The sequence below is a fragment of the Rhinopithecus roxellana genome, chromosome 3, assembly GCF_007565055.1.
Source record: "Rhinopithecus roxellana isolate Shanxi Qingling chromosome 3, ASM756505v1, whole genome shotgun sequence".
Classification (NCBI taxonomy): domain Eukaryota; kingdom Metazoa; phylum Chordata; class Mammalia; order Primates; family Cercopithecidae; genus Rhinopithecus; species Rhinopithecus roxellana.
In genome coordinates, this window is record NC_044551.1 from 72,800,010 (window position 1) to 72,817,034 (window position 17,025).

Below are 17,025 nucleotides of genomic sequence, written 5' to 3' on the forward strand. Positions count from 1 at the left end.
TTAAGCTTGGGAACTGAGTCATGCAAAAACTGCCTTCTTTCTGTTCCCAAACAGATAGCTGTAATTTCACATGCTTACCTAATCTTATGCAAAAATGTAGATTTACTGAGCGCAAGATGAATGCATAATTCACTTTTCTCTCCACTCTCTTCTTTTCACGTGTAATATGTAGATTCGCTGAGCACAAATTCAGAGTGCTAATCAGATCCTTACAAGAACATAAGCACTTGCCTCATTGCCTACTCACCCTCCTTTTTTTTTTCCTTCCCCTCCTGTTTACTCTTTTCCCTTTAAATATTGAAGTTCCCAAAACTTTTTTGGAAAAAGCACAGGTTGCAGATCTTACTGTGACTTTTCTTTCTTTTTTCCAGATGTACCCTCAACCTTGGCAAAATAAGCCTTTAAGCAATTGAGATCTGCCTCATCCACTTTTTGGTAGTCAAGTTCAATTTTTGAGTTTATTTGCTTTTCATATTCTTTGTTTGTTTTAGGCCATAATTATTAAGTATAAAGGGTTAATTTTGTATTTGCTTGTTTACTTGTAACAAGTTTCCCTTGCTGTTATTGCCATGCTATTAATTGCAAAGAAAACCTCGAAATGTTCCTAGCCATAAACTCTAGAGACTAACTTGAATCAAGAACCCACAACAAGATCAATAAAATGAGTGGAGAGAACTGAAAACAATGAGCAAAGATGCTTATAGCCAAAGCTACAAAGATGACTATAAAAAATAAAATATGTACTTTAACTATCACCTCGTTTTAAATCAGCAAAACTACAGATATAACAATAAAAGTATGTGTGTATACATACATATATATTCACACACACAAACTGTATAAATACATATAAAGTGTGTGTGTGTACATATATATCTGATACATTATATATTTGTTGATAGTTACACATGATAGATATATCAATAAAACTTTGTTTATTTCACTTCATTCCAATGTTTATTATACGTATTGTAATTTGTATATGGTCCTCTTGATAATCTTAATAATTCTTCAAGGCTACAAATATAGTACTTACCTCCAAGCTGAACTACTTACACTAATTCATTTTCAGATTTGGCAACTAACTAATCAAACAGAAGGAAAAAATATACTTCATTAATGTAATTACGGCAGAAAACAAGGAAAAGGCAAATAAAGATAATTTGTTCAAGCTTATTTTTTACTCTTATTAAAAATGATGTTATTTCAAAAGGGTACATAAAGCAGCACAATGTACAATTCTTTATTAAATTAGAGGATTTAGGTAGGAAAGGATTAAAGATTAACAAGCACATAATAGAAAACTGGTAGACAGTGTGTTAAAAAAAAATTCCAGCTGTGGAATTATCCTGAATTTGGAACGTGACATTTACACCTCCACAGGAAGAATAGCACAGCAACTCCATCCCCAGATTTATCTGAAGAAACCTCCCACATCATGTGAAATATTTAGAAGTACATCTGAGACTCTTGCCATGATCTCTGCCTCTCTCTTTTTACAATCAAAAGGATTCTAAATGAGCTTTTTCCAATGTGTAAAATTCATTTCACTGTGTTGTAGTTTACTTTTGTTTCCATTATTCTCACTATTAATATAGTTTAAGTGAAACTTTCCTGAATGATTTTGCTAATATCAATGCATCTTTGTGAAAGACTGCCAAATCTAGTCATTGATTCTACTTCTGGCATGTCATCCTACACTTCTTTTATAAGAGTAAAACTAGCACTGCAAATAATTATTATTTAACATCTTAACAACATAATTAAATTTTATATTTCTGTTTCTTCAAAGAGTTAAGCTTTATTCTAGTTTGAATTTGACAGCATTTGTATTAATGTGAGCATAAAAAGTATTCATCTAGAAGGATATAGGTACTTTAGTAGTTTCAGTGTATGAATGCTACATTCTCTTGGCAAGACCATATAATTTAGAGGAAAGTAGCTCCTTGATTTTTAGGTTACATTTGATTGAACACTTAAACCTGATAAAAAGCGGGTTCCAGCAGTGTATTGGGCACCTAAATAGGTTTCACATAAATATTTGTTGAGCGATTGATTAATCTTGGCATTGCAATACTTTGTTTTCTAATTTTGGCAGTGTGGAAAATGTCAGGTTCCATGCCTTCCCCACCCTCAACCAAAAAGGCAACATGTTTCATTCATATTTGAAAAAACATATTCTAGAAATGTCACAGTAACCTTTTAAGTTGACAGTCTCTGCCTAGGAATTCTTGACAGCAGCTATGCACAATTATGCCAGCTCTATATTGAACTTCCTTACATCATCTTCCCAAAAGTGATAGTCTGAGCAGACAGCATGTAGATGACTAGATAGAAAAAAACACAAACTCAATGCATTCTTTTATAAATTTTATTTTTGAGGCAGAAATAAGAAAAAGTGAAACTTAATTTTTGTGTGTTTTTATTGACAAAGATAATTATTATTTAAAGATGATCTTATAATGCCTTAACTCCCATATGTATAAAATTGATACCCCTGTAAATTACTAATATAAAATGCTGAACACAATTAATGTTGTACCTTGATATGTTTCTTAGTATACGTCTTTTAATTTTGTTGAAAAAGCAAGAAAAATAAAGATAAACACAAAAGTTCTTCTCCAAATTAATGAAAATATAAGGGACATCATTTTAGTGGTAGATTTGAATGCATAAAATGTCCCTTATAAACAATACCTTTAATGTTTGTACCTGGAAAACATATACATGGAATCTTAAGAAAGTGTCTAATGTATAATAATGAGTAAGAAGATGTAGATGGTGGCGATGATGATGACGATGATGATGATAGTAACAAAAATCTATTTGCCTGTTATGTTTCAGGATTATTCATTGTCTTACATATAGTAACACATTTTACTGCCACAATGAATCTCTGAGGACTCTTATCATCTCCATTTTACATATGAGGAAATCCAGGAACAGTGAGGTCAAATACAATTACCCAAAGTTCTATTCCTTATCATAGTGTAGAGCTAGAAAACAAAAGTGAGTCAGGTCTAAGGCTAGTTGTCTTATCCCCACCTCTGTTACTGGTGAGAATAAAATAATATTGATCTCTCAGGGCAGCAATGATAGTGAGAAGATTTCTATCAACAATGTTATGGAGAACGAAATTTTTAGTTTAAAAAGAGGTAGTATTTGAACCACACATATAGTCAATATTCCTATAATATAGCAGTCACAGCTGACTTTCTATGAATTCTAATAGATGTGTATATAATTTTTACTCAGAATGAATATCAATGAACACACATGGATAAGTACAAGTCAAATACAGGGGAATTACTTCTAGTATATTTTTAGATTGACTTACATTGGTAAAAGTGAAAGTCATAATGAATATAATATATTTAACATTTTTTTGTTGGTTGAGGAAGTGGAAATAAGTATGTAATGGTGAAAAACAAAACAAAACAAAACAAAACAAAAAAACACTGACAACAAAAATGCTTTCATTTTCCAGTTTGTTTAAGCAGTTAACTCCACCTGAAAGTAAGCATCCACTTATCAGAATGCATCTAGAATACTAATAGCAGAAATAATAATATAACAATACCAATATGGTGAATTTGATTCTTAGGCCAGACAATATAGTGAGGCAACTCCCCATTTATTTTATTTATTTACACAGTATTTGAACTTCTTCTCCTAGCTAATATTTTGTTGATTTTACCTCCATACTTATTTGTGCTTCTTGCTAGTTATGGTTTTTTTGTTGCTGTTTGTTTTCTGTTTTGTATTTTGGAGATGGAGTCTCATTCTGCTGCCCAGGCTGGTGTACAGCGGCACAATCTCAGTTCACTGTAACCTCTGCCTCCTGGGTTGAAGCGATTCTCATGCTTCAGCCTCCCAAGTAGTTGAGACTACAAGCATGCACCACCACACCCAGCTAATTTTTGTATTTTTAGTAGAGACCGGGTTTCGCCATTTTGACCAGGCTGGTCTTGAACTCCTGACCTCAGGTGATCTGCCCACCTTGGCCTCCCAAAGTACTGAGATTATAGGCGTGAGCCACTGTGCCTGACTGTCATGTTTTGCCTATAGTAGTGCTACTCCAAAAACAGCCCCTAAAGCGCAGTAACTTATGATAAATATAATTACTGTCTCTCATGAATCTATAGGTCTATGTCAGCTGCAGTTTGGATTTACTTCTCATTTTGATATCAGTGGATACCTAGCAACTATCCTACGTTCTTTACATGGTAGACAGGAGAATCTGCATAATATCAACCAATGATATTATCTAAAGTTTTTGAGAAAGTGTTTTTGTAGTTTCTGCTGGTTCTTCATAAGAATAGTAGTTTTTGAGAGTTATCTTAGATGATGAAGTGATTATTGCTTTGAAATACATATATTTGTAGGAATAATGTGGGGTTTTGAATGAAGATGCATTCCTCAATTCACTTCTTCCATGGATTTAGCTTCGTCAAAAAAAAAAAAAAAAAAACGAGACCTCTGAACCTAATTCAGGATTTAAGAATATTTGAGCTACCTAGGATATGCGACTCTTAGTTATAAACTCCTGTGAGTGTGGCCACATGCTATTACTTCTCAATATAATTGCCTGGTTCCCTGTTATCTGCCTGTTTCAGGGTCAAGAGAATCCTTCCTGTAGTCTTTTAATAGGTAGGGAGGAAGGCAGGAGCAGGCTTATTTTAAGTTCACATTTACCCTGATAGTACCGTCCTTTAGATACTCACTTTTGTCTGTAATGTTTTTTGGTAGGTCCTAAATTTTGTCCCCATTTCCAGGTGAGGTCATTAAAATAAAAGTTTACTTTCATCAGAATTTGAAATGACCTTGAACAAAGGCAGTAAGAGCTCAGCTGACTTTGCTGTCTTCTGAGATAATTCAGTTTTTATTTTTAAATAAAATCAATATATATAGGTTTCAATAGAAGATACACAGAAATAACAGCCTACCAGCACCAGGCATGAGAAACAAGAAGAAACATGACAATACTGTTTATCTATAATTTACATCAGAGGAATCTGAAATATAACGAGTTTAAGTAACTTTCTGATGATCACAATCTTCATAAAAATGGCAGCTGGATTTGTACACAAGCCACCTGTCTCTAGAGTCTAGGCCTGGTTGCATAGTCTTTTAATCAATCCTGTAATGCTCATGAAAATTAAAACTGGTGTAAGAAGCTTAGGAAGATTGTCATGGATGACGAGACCTTGTTTCAATGGCAGATTGGAGAAAGGAATGATAGAAAGAGGTTAAAGAGGTCACTAAACACTACCAAAACCTATTTGGTGAACAATATATTTTGTTCAGAATGATACTGGGAATGAATGTAATCTCAGCCTTATTTCATCCAAGATAAAAATAAAATTTACAGTGGGAATTTAGTAGCAGGGATGTTACGGTTTTTGAGGGATGATTAGAATCACAAAAATGCAGAAGAAAAATAAGATGAACCTGATAGTAGCCTAACTTGGAATCTGGCCAGGGAGTATTTTTTTCTTTTTCAATGCCATTTAAAAAACATATATACTTTGTGTCAATTGGACCAATATATAGTTCTTTTTTTTTTTTTCCTTTTACTTGTTATGAGTTGCTCAATTAATCAGTATTTACAGATAGGCTGAGTGAAATGTGGATATAATTTCTTTGTTTTTCTCTCTAACTTAGACTTTCTACACCAATATGCAACTTTGAAAATTCAATTTTACTTGTCTGTTTGAGAAATTTAGATTTAGACAGGGAACAGAATAATTTTACTCAAGAATGCTAACCACACACTTATACCTCCTTCTACTCTGATTAATATATATACTACTGAAGGTATCAGAGATGGGGAAACAAACATGAGGCAAGGAAGTTTTCTTCTATGAGAAATAAGTGTGACGTAGTAACTATCTGAACTTGGGGAAATCAAAGTCAAGAGTGGGTAAGAAAATAAAACACCGAATATTTCTTTAGCAGTTATATATAGATTTGATGTGTAGCATAAAAATATCTGAGAGAAGATTCAGATATCACTTCTTCTTACTCTCACATTTACCATAAATCACACATTTCTCAGCTTTCGGCTTTTAAATTATTTATTTCTATGAGAAGATTTAGTTTGTGGCCAGGCATGGTGCCTCACGCCTGTAATCCCAGCACTTTGAGAGGCCAAGGCAGATGGATCATCTAAGGTTGGGAGTTCAAGACCAGTCTGACCAACATGGAGAAACCTCATGTCTACTAAAAATGCAAAATTAGGCCAGGCATGGTGACTAACGACTGTAATCCCAGCACTTTGGGAGGCGGAGGTAGGAGAATCACCTGAGATCAGGAGTTTGAGACCAGCCTGACCAACATGGAGAAACCCCGTCTCTACTAAAAATACAAAAAAAATTAGCCAGGTGTGGTGGTGCATGCTTGTAATCCCAGCTACTTGGGAGGCTGAGGCAGAAGAATTGCTTGAACCTGGGAGGCGGAGGTTGCGGTGAGCCGAGATCACACCATTGCACTCCAGCCTGGGCAATAGGAGCCAAACTCCATCTCAAAAAAAAAAAAAAAAAAAAAGGTAAGAAAAAAAGATTCAGTGTGTGGTACCATTTATTCTTAATTTATAGAATTTTTTTTAGTTTTAAATACGTTTGGTTTAGACCTCACCAGAATTTTCATGTATACATATTTATACCATATATATGTAATAGATTACACACATATATGTAAAACATACATACATTTACATACAGACATATGAATATAGACATAGACAGGTCTATATGGCCTTTTCTAGTTTGCATATATACATATAACATGTCTATGTAATATATATGTATATAACATATCTATGTAATATATACATATATGTAAACTAGAAAAGTAGATGAGTAATACCTTTTTGATAGTATGTAACAAATTTTGTAATTTCTAATTTTAACTAAGTCAAATATACAATAAATCTAAAGACTAATTCCTTATTCCTGTATACGTTTTATAAATGACACCAATTTTGAAGATTTTTTGAAATTTTATGTATTCTCACAATTGATCCATCTATTACCTATCTATCATCTACATTCTTATTTTTATTTCACTCAAACTGTCGTATTTAAGTGGAATAGTACAGTCTCTACTATTAGTATATTCCTATTTCTCCTTACATTTCTTGTCCTTTCTGCATTTAATAAGTGGTTAATGTGTTGTTTGGTATTACTGTTATATCTTCTTTGTAAATATTTTTAGCATTATAGACACTTCTTCTTTGTTTTATTTAATGTTTATATTTTGACTAAGTTTATTTGGTATCAAGATGGCAACTGCTGCTTTCTTACAATTTCTATTTGCATGGTTATCTTTTTCTTATCCCTCTGTTGTTAGTCTTTTAATTACCATGATTTAGTATGTCTTTTACATACAGAATCTCATAGTGGGAGTTAATATTAGGTGGTCTAGATGGATCAGATAATAATTCGTGGCAAATGCATAAAATTTGTTGACTAAAATTAGGTAACATTCTTGTAATCATATTTGGAAAGTTATTCTAGAGCAGGATATATCAGCCTGTAAACATTTTCTAAGAAAAAATACTTTGATTCATGGTTTGTACCTGTGTGTTTTCTGGGAGAATTTCATGATCACGTTATTCGTATAGTTCGAATGTGCCTAACTCAGTACAAGAGAGTTCTATCATGAAAAACTGAGCTTTCCAATGCTAAGGTGTTTCACATTCGTCCAATAGCTGAGCCTCAATGAACACATTGAGCCTTCAAGTTGCAGTACAAAGAAGCTTACACCTCAGATTTTGGTTGTTACTGTAATGTGGTATCCTTCATCTATAATGAAACTATTTCATGACTAAAATCTCTTTGAGTTTTGATATTCTATCAATATTCAAACATTTGAAATGATTTTTTATTAATTCAAAGAAATAATTGAGTTTTGTATTATGAGCCAATGTGACTTTTTAAATAGGTAAATTAAGACCATTCACATTTATTGATATGAGTAAATTGTTTGGTCTCTATCCTCACCTTATTTTACATTATATTAATGTTTTAAATTATATACATACATATCACAGTGTGTAGATACATAATAGTATTGCATGTGTATACTATGTTACTGTGATTATAGATTACAGTAAATACATATTTACTGTGTTAATTGGTTACATTTATAGTGTTTATTCTCTATGTGTTATGTCTCATTTTTGCATTTAAAATATGCTTGCTACTTAGAAATACATATTATTTTGTTATAATGAATCTCTTTGTATTTTTACACATTGAAGAGCACTATCTTTTTAGTGCCTATTGTTTTATTTTTACCTATTATTTTATTTAAAGGTATATCAATTTAATATATGTTTGGACTCTCACCTATTGCAAATTCAAGAGTCATTGGCCATACTCTAACTTTGTGTTTCTTTTCTATTTCTCCTCCCATGTTTCAAGTCCACTTAAAAAAAAAATTGTCAGAATATCTAATGCTCATATGCTGTGATGGTTAATTTTGTGTATCAACTTGACTGGGCTAAGGTAGTCATTATTTTTGGATATGTCTCTGAGGATGTTTTTGCAATAGATTAGCATTTGAATAAATGGATTGAGTAAAGTGAATTGCCCTCACCAATGCTCGTGGCATCATCTGATTCATTTAAGTCCTGAATAAAACAAAATGTCAGACAAATGGAAAATTCACTTCTGTTTGAATTGAAACATTTATCTTCTCCTGCCCTTCGAAATTGGTGCTCCTATTTTCAGGCCTTCAGACTTGAGTTAAATTATACCACTAACTCTCCTCTTTTTGTAGCTTGCAGATAGCAGATTGTGAGAATATTTTCCCACTATAATTGCATGAACCAATTCCTATTACAAATTTCTGTCTCTTCCTACATATATATCAATAGATAGATGCAAAATGACTCACAATTATGTATAATATATAATATAAAATATAATATACAAATATATTATAATACATTTATATGTAAGTATATAATAGAGTATATATTATACATTTATATATAGCATATAAATATATATTATACATTTATATATAGCACATAAATATATATTATACAGTTATATATAGCACATAAATATACATTATACAGTTATATATAGCACATAAATATATATTATACAGTTACATATAACACATATATATTATACATTTATATATAACATATAAATATATATTATACATTTATATATAGAATAATATATATTATACATTTATGTACAATATAGATTATACATTTATATATAATATATATGGTCTCTATACTCACCTTATTTTATGTTATATTAATGTTTTAAATTATATACATATACATATATAATATATATGATTATATATCTCATCTATATTTCATTATTTTTCTATCTTTGGAGAACTTTGACTAATACATACATTATTGTTCTGCCCAGGTCTGAACCCTTGCCTTCTTCTCTTTTATGCTATTAAATATATTGAATCTTAGAATTTATTATTTTACTAAACTTTCCCTAGCTATCTCTTTTTTGGATAAAGCTTATCTTCTACTAGAGTCCCCCCAAAAAACATTCATGGGCCATACCTGAATTTTTACCACTTCAAAATGTTTCTTTTGAAGACTTTGTATTTAAAGTGCAATACATAAATCTTTGACATGCACTTTGTTTCCTGAGTTTCTTGAAAATCGTATTACCCCTTTGCTCAATTCTCTATGTTCCACTGGAAAAGTCTAATGACAGCCTAATTTCCATAACCTTTTAAGTAACTTAATATTTTTGCTTAGAGTTTCCAGTAATTTTTTTCTTTACCTTACAGTCTATAACTGTTACTAAAATATATTTCAGATCGATTTTTTTTAGTCCAATTTTTGCAGGGTAAATGGTGGAAGACTTCAACAGGTTTAATTAAAGTTTTAAAAATTATTTTTAAAAGATTTGTTGCATTAGAGCTTTATACATTCATTCTATCAGGCCTATGAGCCCAAGCCAAGCCATCGCATCCCCTGTAACTTGCACATACACGCCCAGATGGCCTGAAGTAACTGAAGAATCACAAAAGTGAAAATGCCCTGCCCCGCCTTAACTGATGACATTCCACCACAAAAGAAGTGAAAATGGCCGGTCCTTGTCTTAAGTGATGACATTACCTTGAGAAAGTCCTTTTCCTGGCTCATCCTGGCTAGAAAGCTCTCCCACTGAGCACCTTGTGACCCCCACTACTGCCCACCAGAGAACAACTCCCCTTTGACTGTAATTTTCCTTTACTTAACGCAAATCCTATAAAATGGCCCCACCCTTATCTCCCTTCGCTGACTCTCTTTTCGGGCTCAGCCAGCCTGTACCCAGGTGATTTAAAAGCTTTATTGCTCACACAGAGCCTGTTTGCTGGTCTCTTCACACGGACACGCATGACACATTCAGCTGCTGCTTCTTCTTCTTCTTCTTCTTCTTCTTCTTCTTCTTCTTCTTCTTCTTCTTCTTCTTCTTCTTCTTCTTCTTCTTCTTCTTCCTCTTCCTCTTCTCCTTCTCCTTCTCCTTCTCCTTCTTCTAAATCTCCAATTATATGGATGATGAACTTTCTTAGCTTGTCTTTTGTTTCAACCACTTTTACCGCTGAACCTTTCAATTTCTTCATTTCATTTCCATTTCCTGTTGTTGCTTTAGTTTATCTTGAACGTTTGCTTCATTAGATTTCATTTTAATTTATTTTTGATGCAGAATGTTTGCTCCTTAGTTCAGCTAAATCTGGGTTCTTGTATCACGACCAGAAAAATTAGGCACCTGGAAACATTGAAGGGTGAGGAGAGCAGAATTTATTCGGTGAAAAAGAAAAAGAAAGAAAGAAAGAAAAGAAAGACACTCAGCAAAGTGAGAGGGAGTCCTGCCAAAAGGTGCCTACCTCACGGATTGAATACCAGGTCACCACACAGGAGCTGAAGAGCCCAGGCTCCTCCCCTCTGCACGAGACAGGAACTTCCTGGGGTTCCACCCCATCCCCGCAGTGTGCATGTGGGTCCCCAGTCCCTTGCAAACATGCATAGACAAGACGCTGGACAGGTTCTCTCATCTGCACAAAAGCATCTGACCTAAACACTTGTGGGCGGGTTGGAGATTCTCCGGGTATTCCCCCTTACTTTCCTCCTGCATCTATCATTTTCACCTAAAAACTTGTAATTTGTTGCTTATTTCTGAAATTTTTGTTTCTTTTTGTTTGTTTTTTTTAAATCAAATCAAATCTCTTCACATTTATTTCTGCTTTCATTAGTCTTAATTTTGGATATCTGATTTGTAAACCAAAAAGTATCTGAAACAGGTACTTTTTGTAAACTTCAAAATAAACAATTTTGAAGTTTATTTGCCAAGATTAAGGATGTGCCCAGAAGAAGAAATCACAGAATTGCAGAAAGAGTTTGTGGTTTGTGCTCTTCTTCAAAGATGATTTTGAGGGCTTCAACACTGAAAGGGAAAAAGTGGACTGGAGGTAAAACAATGGTATGGTAATCTACATGTTGCAAGAGAAAAGGAGCAGGGAGGGGAATAGTTGATTATGTATTCATCTGGTGCTCAGTAAATTGCCACTTTACATAAGATAAGGTGAACAGAGAGTAGCTACCTGTGGAGATATTTAACCTTTTATCTGTACTTACCTGCTTAGGAACAAAAGGAAAGGCAGCTTCTTGCATGAGCAGCCTCTTGCATGACTCAGCTTTCATCTTAATTTTTTTCTTTTAGGCATAGTGAATTGTTGTCCTAAGTTTTTATTTTCCTTTCACAGATTCTAGGGAGCTTTGTTTACTACTTTTTAAAATCTTGGAATGCTTACTTTGGGCATCTATTTCAAATAGAAGTAATACTATTAATTTCTGCTTTTGTGAAAGTATGTGTGTGCATGTGTGTCTTTGTGTTTTGGGCGTACAATAATCAATGGGTGAAATAGTTTTATTTGCATTTTCTCTTTTTACCATAGATATATACAGAGGATTTTTTTAAAATATAAATGTGTTAACTTTAGGCATTTTATAGAAAGTGTTTGTATTCATTTTCTAAAACTTCTGTTAAAAGTTACCAACAATGTAGTGAATTTCAAGAGCAAACATTTTTAATCTTACATTTAGTATTTCAGAAATCTGACACAAGAAATCAAGGTGTTCACCAGGCTGAGTTCCTTTCTGCCAGCTCTAGGGGAGAATCTGTTTCCTTGCCATTTTCAACTTCTAAAACCACCTGCATTCTTTAGTTATGGCCCCCTCCCTGTATCTTAAGTTCATCACTGGTGGGTTGAGTCTTTCTCACATCACATACCTCTTGCTTGCTCTTCTGCTACCCTTTTCCATTTCAAAGGACCCTTCAGACTACATGGGCCTCACCTGGAAAATTCAGTGTAATCTCCTTATTTTAAGTTCAGTTGATTTTCAAACAATCCATATGAATCCTTCTCTTTTGTCATATAAAGAAACATATGCACAGTTTTCAGGAATTAGGATGTGGAATGTCGGTAACTTTGGGGGCCATTATGCTGTCTACACAGGGTTCTAAATTTCAAAACATCCACTTCTCCCAGTTTAGTAAATTTTATATATTGGAGATGACCTAATCTGTGTTGGCTGTAGTGGTTGAAAGTGAGGTGTTAGTGAATCTGGTTTCTGCTTCATTTCTGTAGAATATTTATCTATTTGATTCTCCCTTTGTAATATGGTTTAGATGTGTATTCCCTCCAAATATCATGTTGAAATGTGATTCCCAGTGTTGGAGGTGGGGCCTGGTGGGAGGTGATTGGATCATTGGAGCCAGGCCCATATGAACAGTTTAGTGCCATCCCCTTGGAAAGAAGTGAGTTCTCACTCAGTTAATTTATGCAAGGTCTGTTTGTTAAAAGTCTGGGACCTCCCCACTACTTGCTCTCTTGCTCCTGCTCTTGCCATGTGATGTATATGTTTCTTCTTCACCTTCTACCATGATTGTTAGTTTCCTGAAGTCCTTACGAAAAGCAGATGCCAGCATCATGCTTTCTGTACAGTCTGCAGAACTGTGAGCCAGTTAAACCTCTTTTCTTTATAAATTACCCAGTCTCGAGTATTTCTTTATAGCAATGCAAAAATGGCCTAATGCACATTGTTTATCTTCTCCTCCAGGGAAATGTTTCTTCATGTCTCTTCTAGACCTGTTTTCTTTCAAGATACCTTCCTGTAGTTGGTGCTGTGAACTACCAATCCCAGATTTCAATATTTCAAAATATTGGTTCAGTATTTTGGCATTCATCTAGCTGAAGGCAGTAAGGGTAATTTTGTTTGTAATTTGATAAAATACTCCTTTTTACTCCCCACTTTTTCATGGAATCTATTAAGTATCCTTTCCTCAAATATCTACATTTGCTTTCTGTACCTAGAGGCTTGCAGTAGTGTAGCAGCACTGATAAAAGTTGGTGTTTATATCTCTATTTACAGAGAGTAACATTTTTTGTGACATTCTCTGTTTCCTAGGAATGGTGACATTATGAAATTTTTATGTATGTGTGTGCATTTTACTACTTATGAGTCTTACTACTCATTTTACTACTTACGAGTCTTATTTTGGAAATTGGTCTTAATAATTTTTTTTGGAAAGAATATGTGGAAAGAATCAGATTCAAGCAACCATCATTATCCTTCAGAGCCAGAGCTCTCTTGTGTATTATTCTTTCTAATAAAGGAACTACCATTCTTTCTGATGAAGTGTATAAGCCATGGGTATCTTTGCTTCATAGTATAATTTTCTAGTGAAGATGGCTTTTAACAGATTTTTTAATGTTTTCTTAGTTACAAACCCTACCGTATAGTAACCTTTTATTTCTTTAACTTTTAGGTACTTCTCAAGACATAATGCTAGCTAAAATACAACTAAAATAAAATCATTTAGAAATGTAAATATTAATTTTTTTACAATAAATAAAATTGGCAAAAATAGAATATATTAGAAATGATAAAAAAAAAGGCAAAACCAAATATGTTAGATAAAAATTCACATTTTCACTTAATCAAAAGATCAGGCCGGGCACGGTGGCTCACATCTGTAATCCCAGCACTTTGGGAGGCCGAGGTGGGTAGATCACCTGATGTCAGGAGTTCTAGACCAGCCTCGCCAACATGGTGAAACCCTGTCTGTACTAAAAATACAAAAATTAGCCGGGTGTTGTATTGGGTGACTGTAATCTCAGTTACTCGGGAAGCTGAGACATGATAATCACTTGACCTCGGGAAGCAGAGATTGCAGTGAGCCAATATCCACCACTGCACTTCAGCCTGGGTGAACAGAGTGAGACTTTGCCTCAAAAAAAAAAAAAAAAAAAATACACGCCGAAACTTGAAACAATTATTTTCTTTCTCAGTCTCCAGTCCCAATTTCCTCTTTAAATGAGAAGCTTTGAACTAGATGATCTGTTTTAACAACTGTAGATGTATACCTAATACCTTCTATTGTTTTCTGTTTTCAAAGCTGCTTTCGTATTCTTGTTTAATGTTTCTAATATCCTCTTCTTTTCACTATTTAATACACACATATGTGCACACACACATATACACACACTCATTTTGATTCTCTTCTGTAGGTGGTCTTTCACTGTGACTCTTTTTCTCATATGTCATGTGATCATTTTAAACGCTCAAGGGATTTGCTTTCTCTAGTTAATGATATCTAACTGGGGCTGGAAGAGGGGTGAAAGTCTAAACCCTATATTATGCTCTATGAGCTAAAATAACAACACTGCTTTCAAAACTTTTTTATTGAGATCTACCCTAGAAATGTGCTTTTCATAATGTAGTTTTTAAATACATATGGCATATAATTACATTAATATTTAAAATGCTTATTGAATGCCTATAAAATACCAGATGCAATCTGACTCAGTATCAGGATTGAACAAAACCCACAAATATTTCAATCCTGATGGATTTAACATTTTATAACAAATGCGCCTGTGTGTATTTGAAAAGCTTAACTTACAAAGAACTTATTAAAAAATACTTACCATCACTCATTTGATACACCTTGATGTTTTCTTTTCTTTTTTCAATTTTATAACTTTATTTGATGTATTTGACTATCAACGATTAGTTCTCATCCACACTGACTGTCTGCAGATTTTTGAAAGTGGTAACAGGTACATAGGTAACCAAAGTATAGAGCTTATTTGATGATTCTTCATCCTCATTACGTTTTCTGGACAGCCGCACACGGATTCGGTATGGGACATTCCTTATTCCTTTGGCCCAGACAGCTTTGTTGAGCTTAGTATCAATGCGCACATCTGGAGTTCCCATCTCCTTCATGGCGAATTTCCGAATCCTTTTGAGTGCCCGAGGGGCACGCCTCTTGAAGCCCACTCCATGGATGCGCTTGTGAATGTTGATGGTGTATTCTCGGGTCACCACCTCGTTGACGGCAGAACAGCCCTTTTTCTTCTCGCCACCTTCTTTGCGGGAGCCATTCTGCCGGGTCCAAGTTGGAAAGGAAGAGCGCGAGGTATTGTGGGAGAAGGAAAGCCCCACCTTGATGTTTTCAATTAATTCTCATCTTATTTAAATATGCTTCTTGTGGCCCATTAAAATATTATTTGTTACAAATGAGTTTTGTTTAGCAGTCTGACAAATACCTCTTTTTGGTGATAGAGGAAGGGTTTGACCTCTCTCATTTTCCTTACACATGTTTTCCTACAACTCAGAAAAATTCCTCATGACCTCTGCTTAAGGCACTAAAACATCTTAAGCCTGCAGTTAGCCATTGTGATTGACAAGTATCCCATATATGGTGCTGGGAGGTAGATTGAGAGTAATGAGAGAGAATATAGTGAAACACCTTACTTTATACATTATTGGTCCCTGTTTATCCATATGAGCACCAGAGCACTCCCATTTTTGCCCTGTTACAAGGCATCAGTTTTGCTTTCTTGTCCTCAGTGAGCTGATGAGAAGGCAAAGATCCCTCTTGGTCAATTTGCAAAGGAACAAAAACACAAATAATGTAATTTTCCCTGACTATCATCTATGATTTACATATGATCTCTCGTCTTCTCTCACTCCAAGGCAATGACTCTCCAATGTTGAATCCAATTCCTTCTATTCCTCTGACATGGGCTCCCCGTATATTTGTATGTACTTTTTAGAATTCAGTAGTAGTTGCCAAACCCAGGTCCTTCAATTATACTCCTTCTTCTGTGGGTTCAGAGTAGAAACTGAGAACAAATGTATGTTCCTCATTTTGCTAAAAGCTTGGATGCTGGTTCAAGACGTTAAAGTGTTCTCATTTTATATCTCAGTTCACACTCTCTCAAATATTTGAGAAAAGTGGACTTTAATTATAGAAAAATAATATGATTAAAGGAAAAAATAGTTAATACTTGTTTGACAAAAGAAGAGAAACAAGAAGCAAAGATTTATATCTACCTATCAAAATTTTACATGTATTTGTAATTAGGACTATAAGAATATTTTCAAACTGTCGTATAAGGAAACAGGAAAAAACCTGCATAATCCTGTCATTATGATAATGATCAATTTTTTAAATTTTTGTAAACTACTTTAAAAATGTCAATTAATATATGAAATCTATGCCATTAAAATAATCTATAGAAACAAAATTAATTATATGTTAAAATATGCTTTAAATTATGTGATTAAACAAGGCTGACATAGGTATGTAGAAATGATGGCTACAATATTGAAATACGTAAATAAACTTTTCGTGATGCAGTTTAGCATATCAACATTCAAATAAATTTTCAACATAAAGTTAGAAGAACATTTAGGGTTTAGAATGTATTTAAATATATGTTGTGGTTTTTTCAAATTTTTAAGTTATTCTAAAAGGTATTGGTGTATCCTGAGAGTATGAAGTCTCACAAAAACATATATATATACACACACACACACACACACAAATTCATATATATGTGCATATGTACAAATACAAACTTATAATGCTTTCATACATTCATATAAAACTATCATTTGTATATATATAATTACATACTTATGTAATTATAGATATTAATACAAAATATTTCTTTATGGCAGTTTTTGTT

The 17,025-nt window shown here is 33.6% G+C and overlaps 1 pseudogene; it reads right to left on the reverse strand.

Annotated features, from left to right (window-relative positions):
• Window positions 1-15,055: 15,055 nt before the first annotated feature.
• On the reverse strand, window positions 15,056-15,432 carry LOC104675609 (annotated as a pseudogene).
• Between the last annotated feature and the right edge of the window lie 1,593 nt (window positions 15,433-17,025).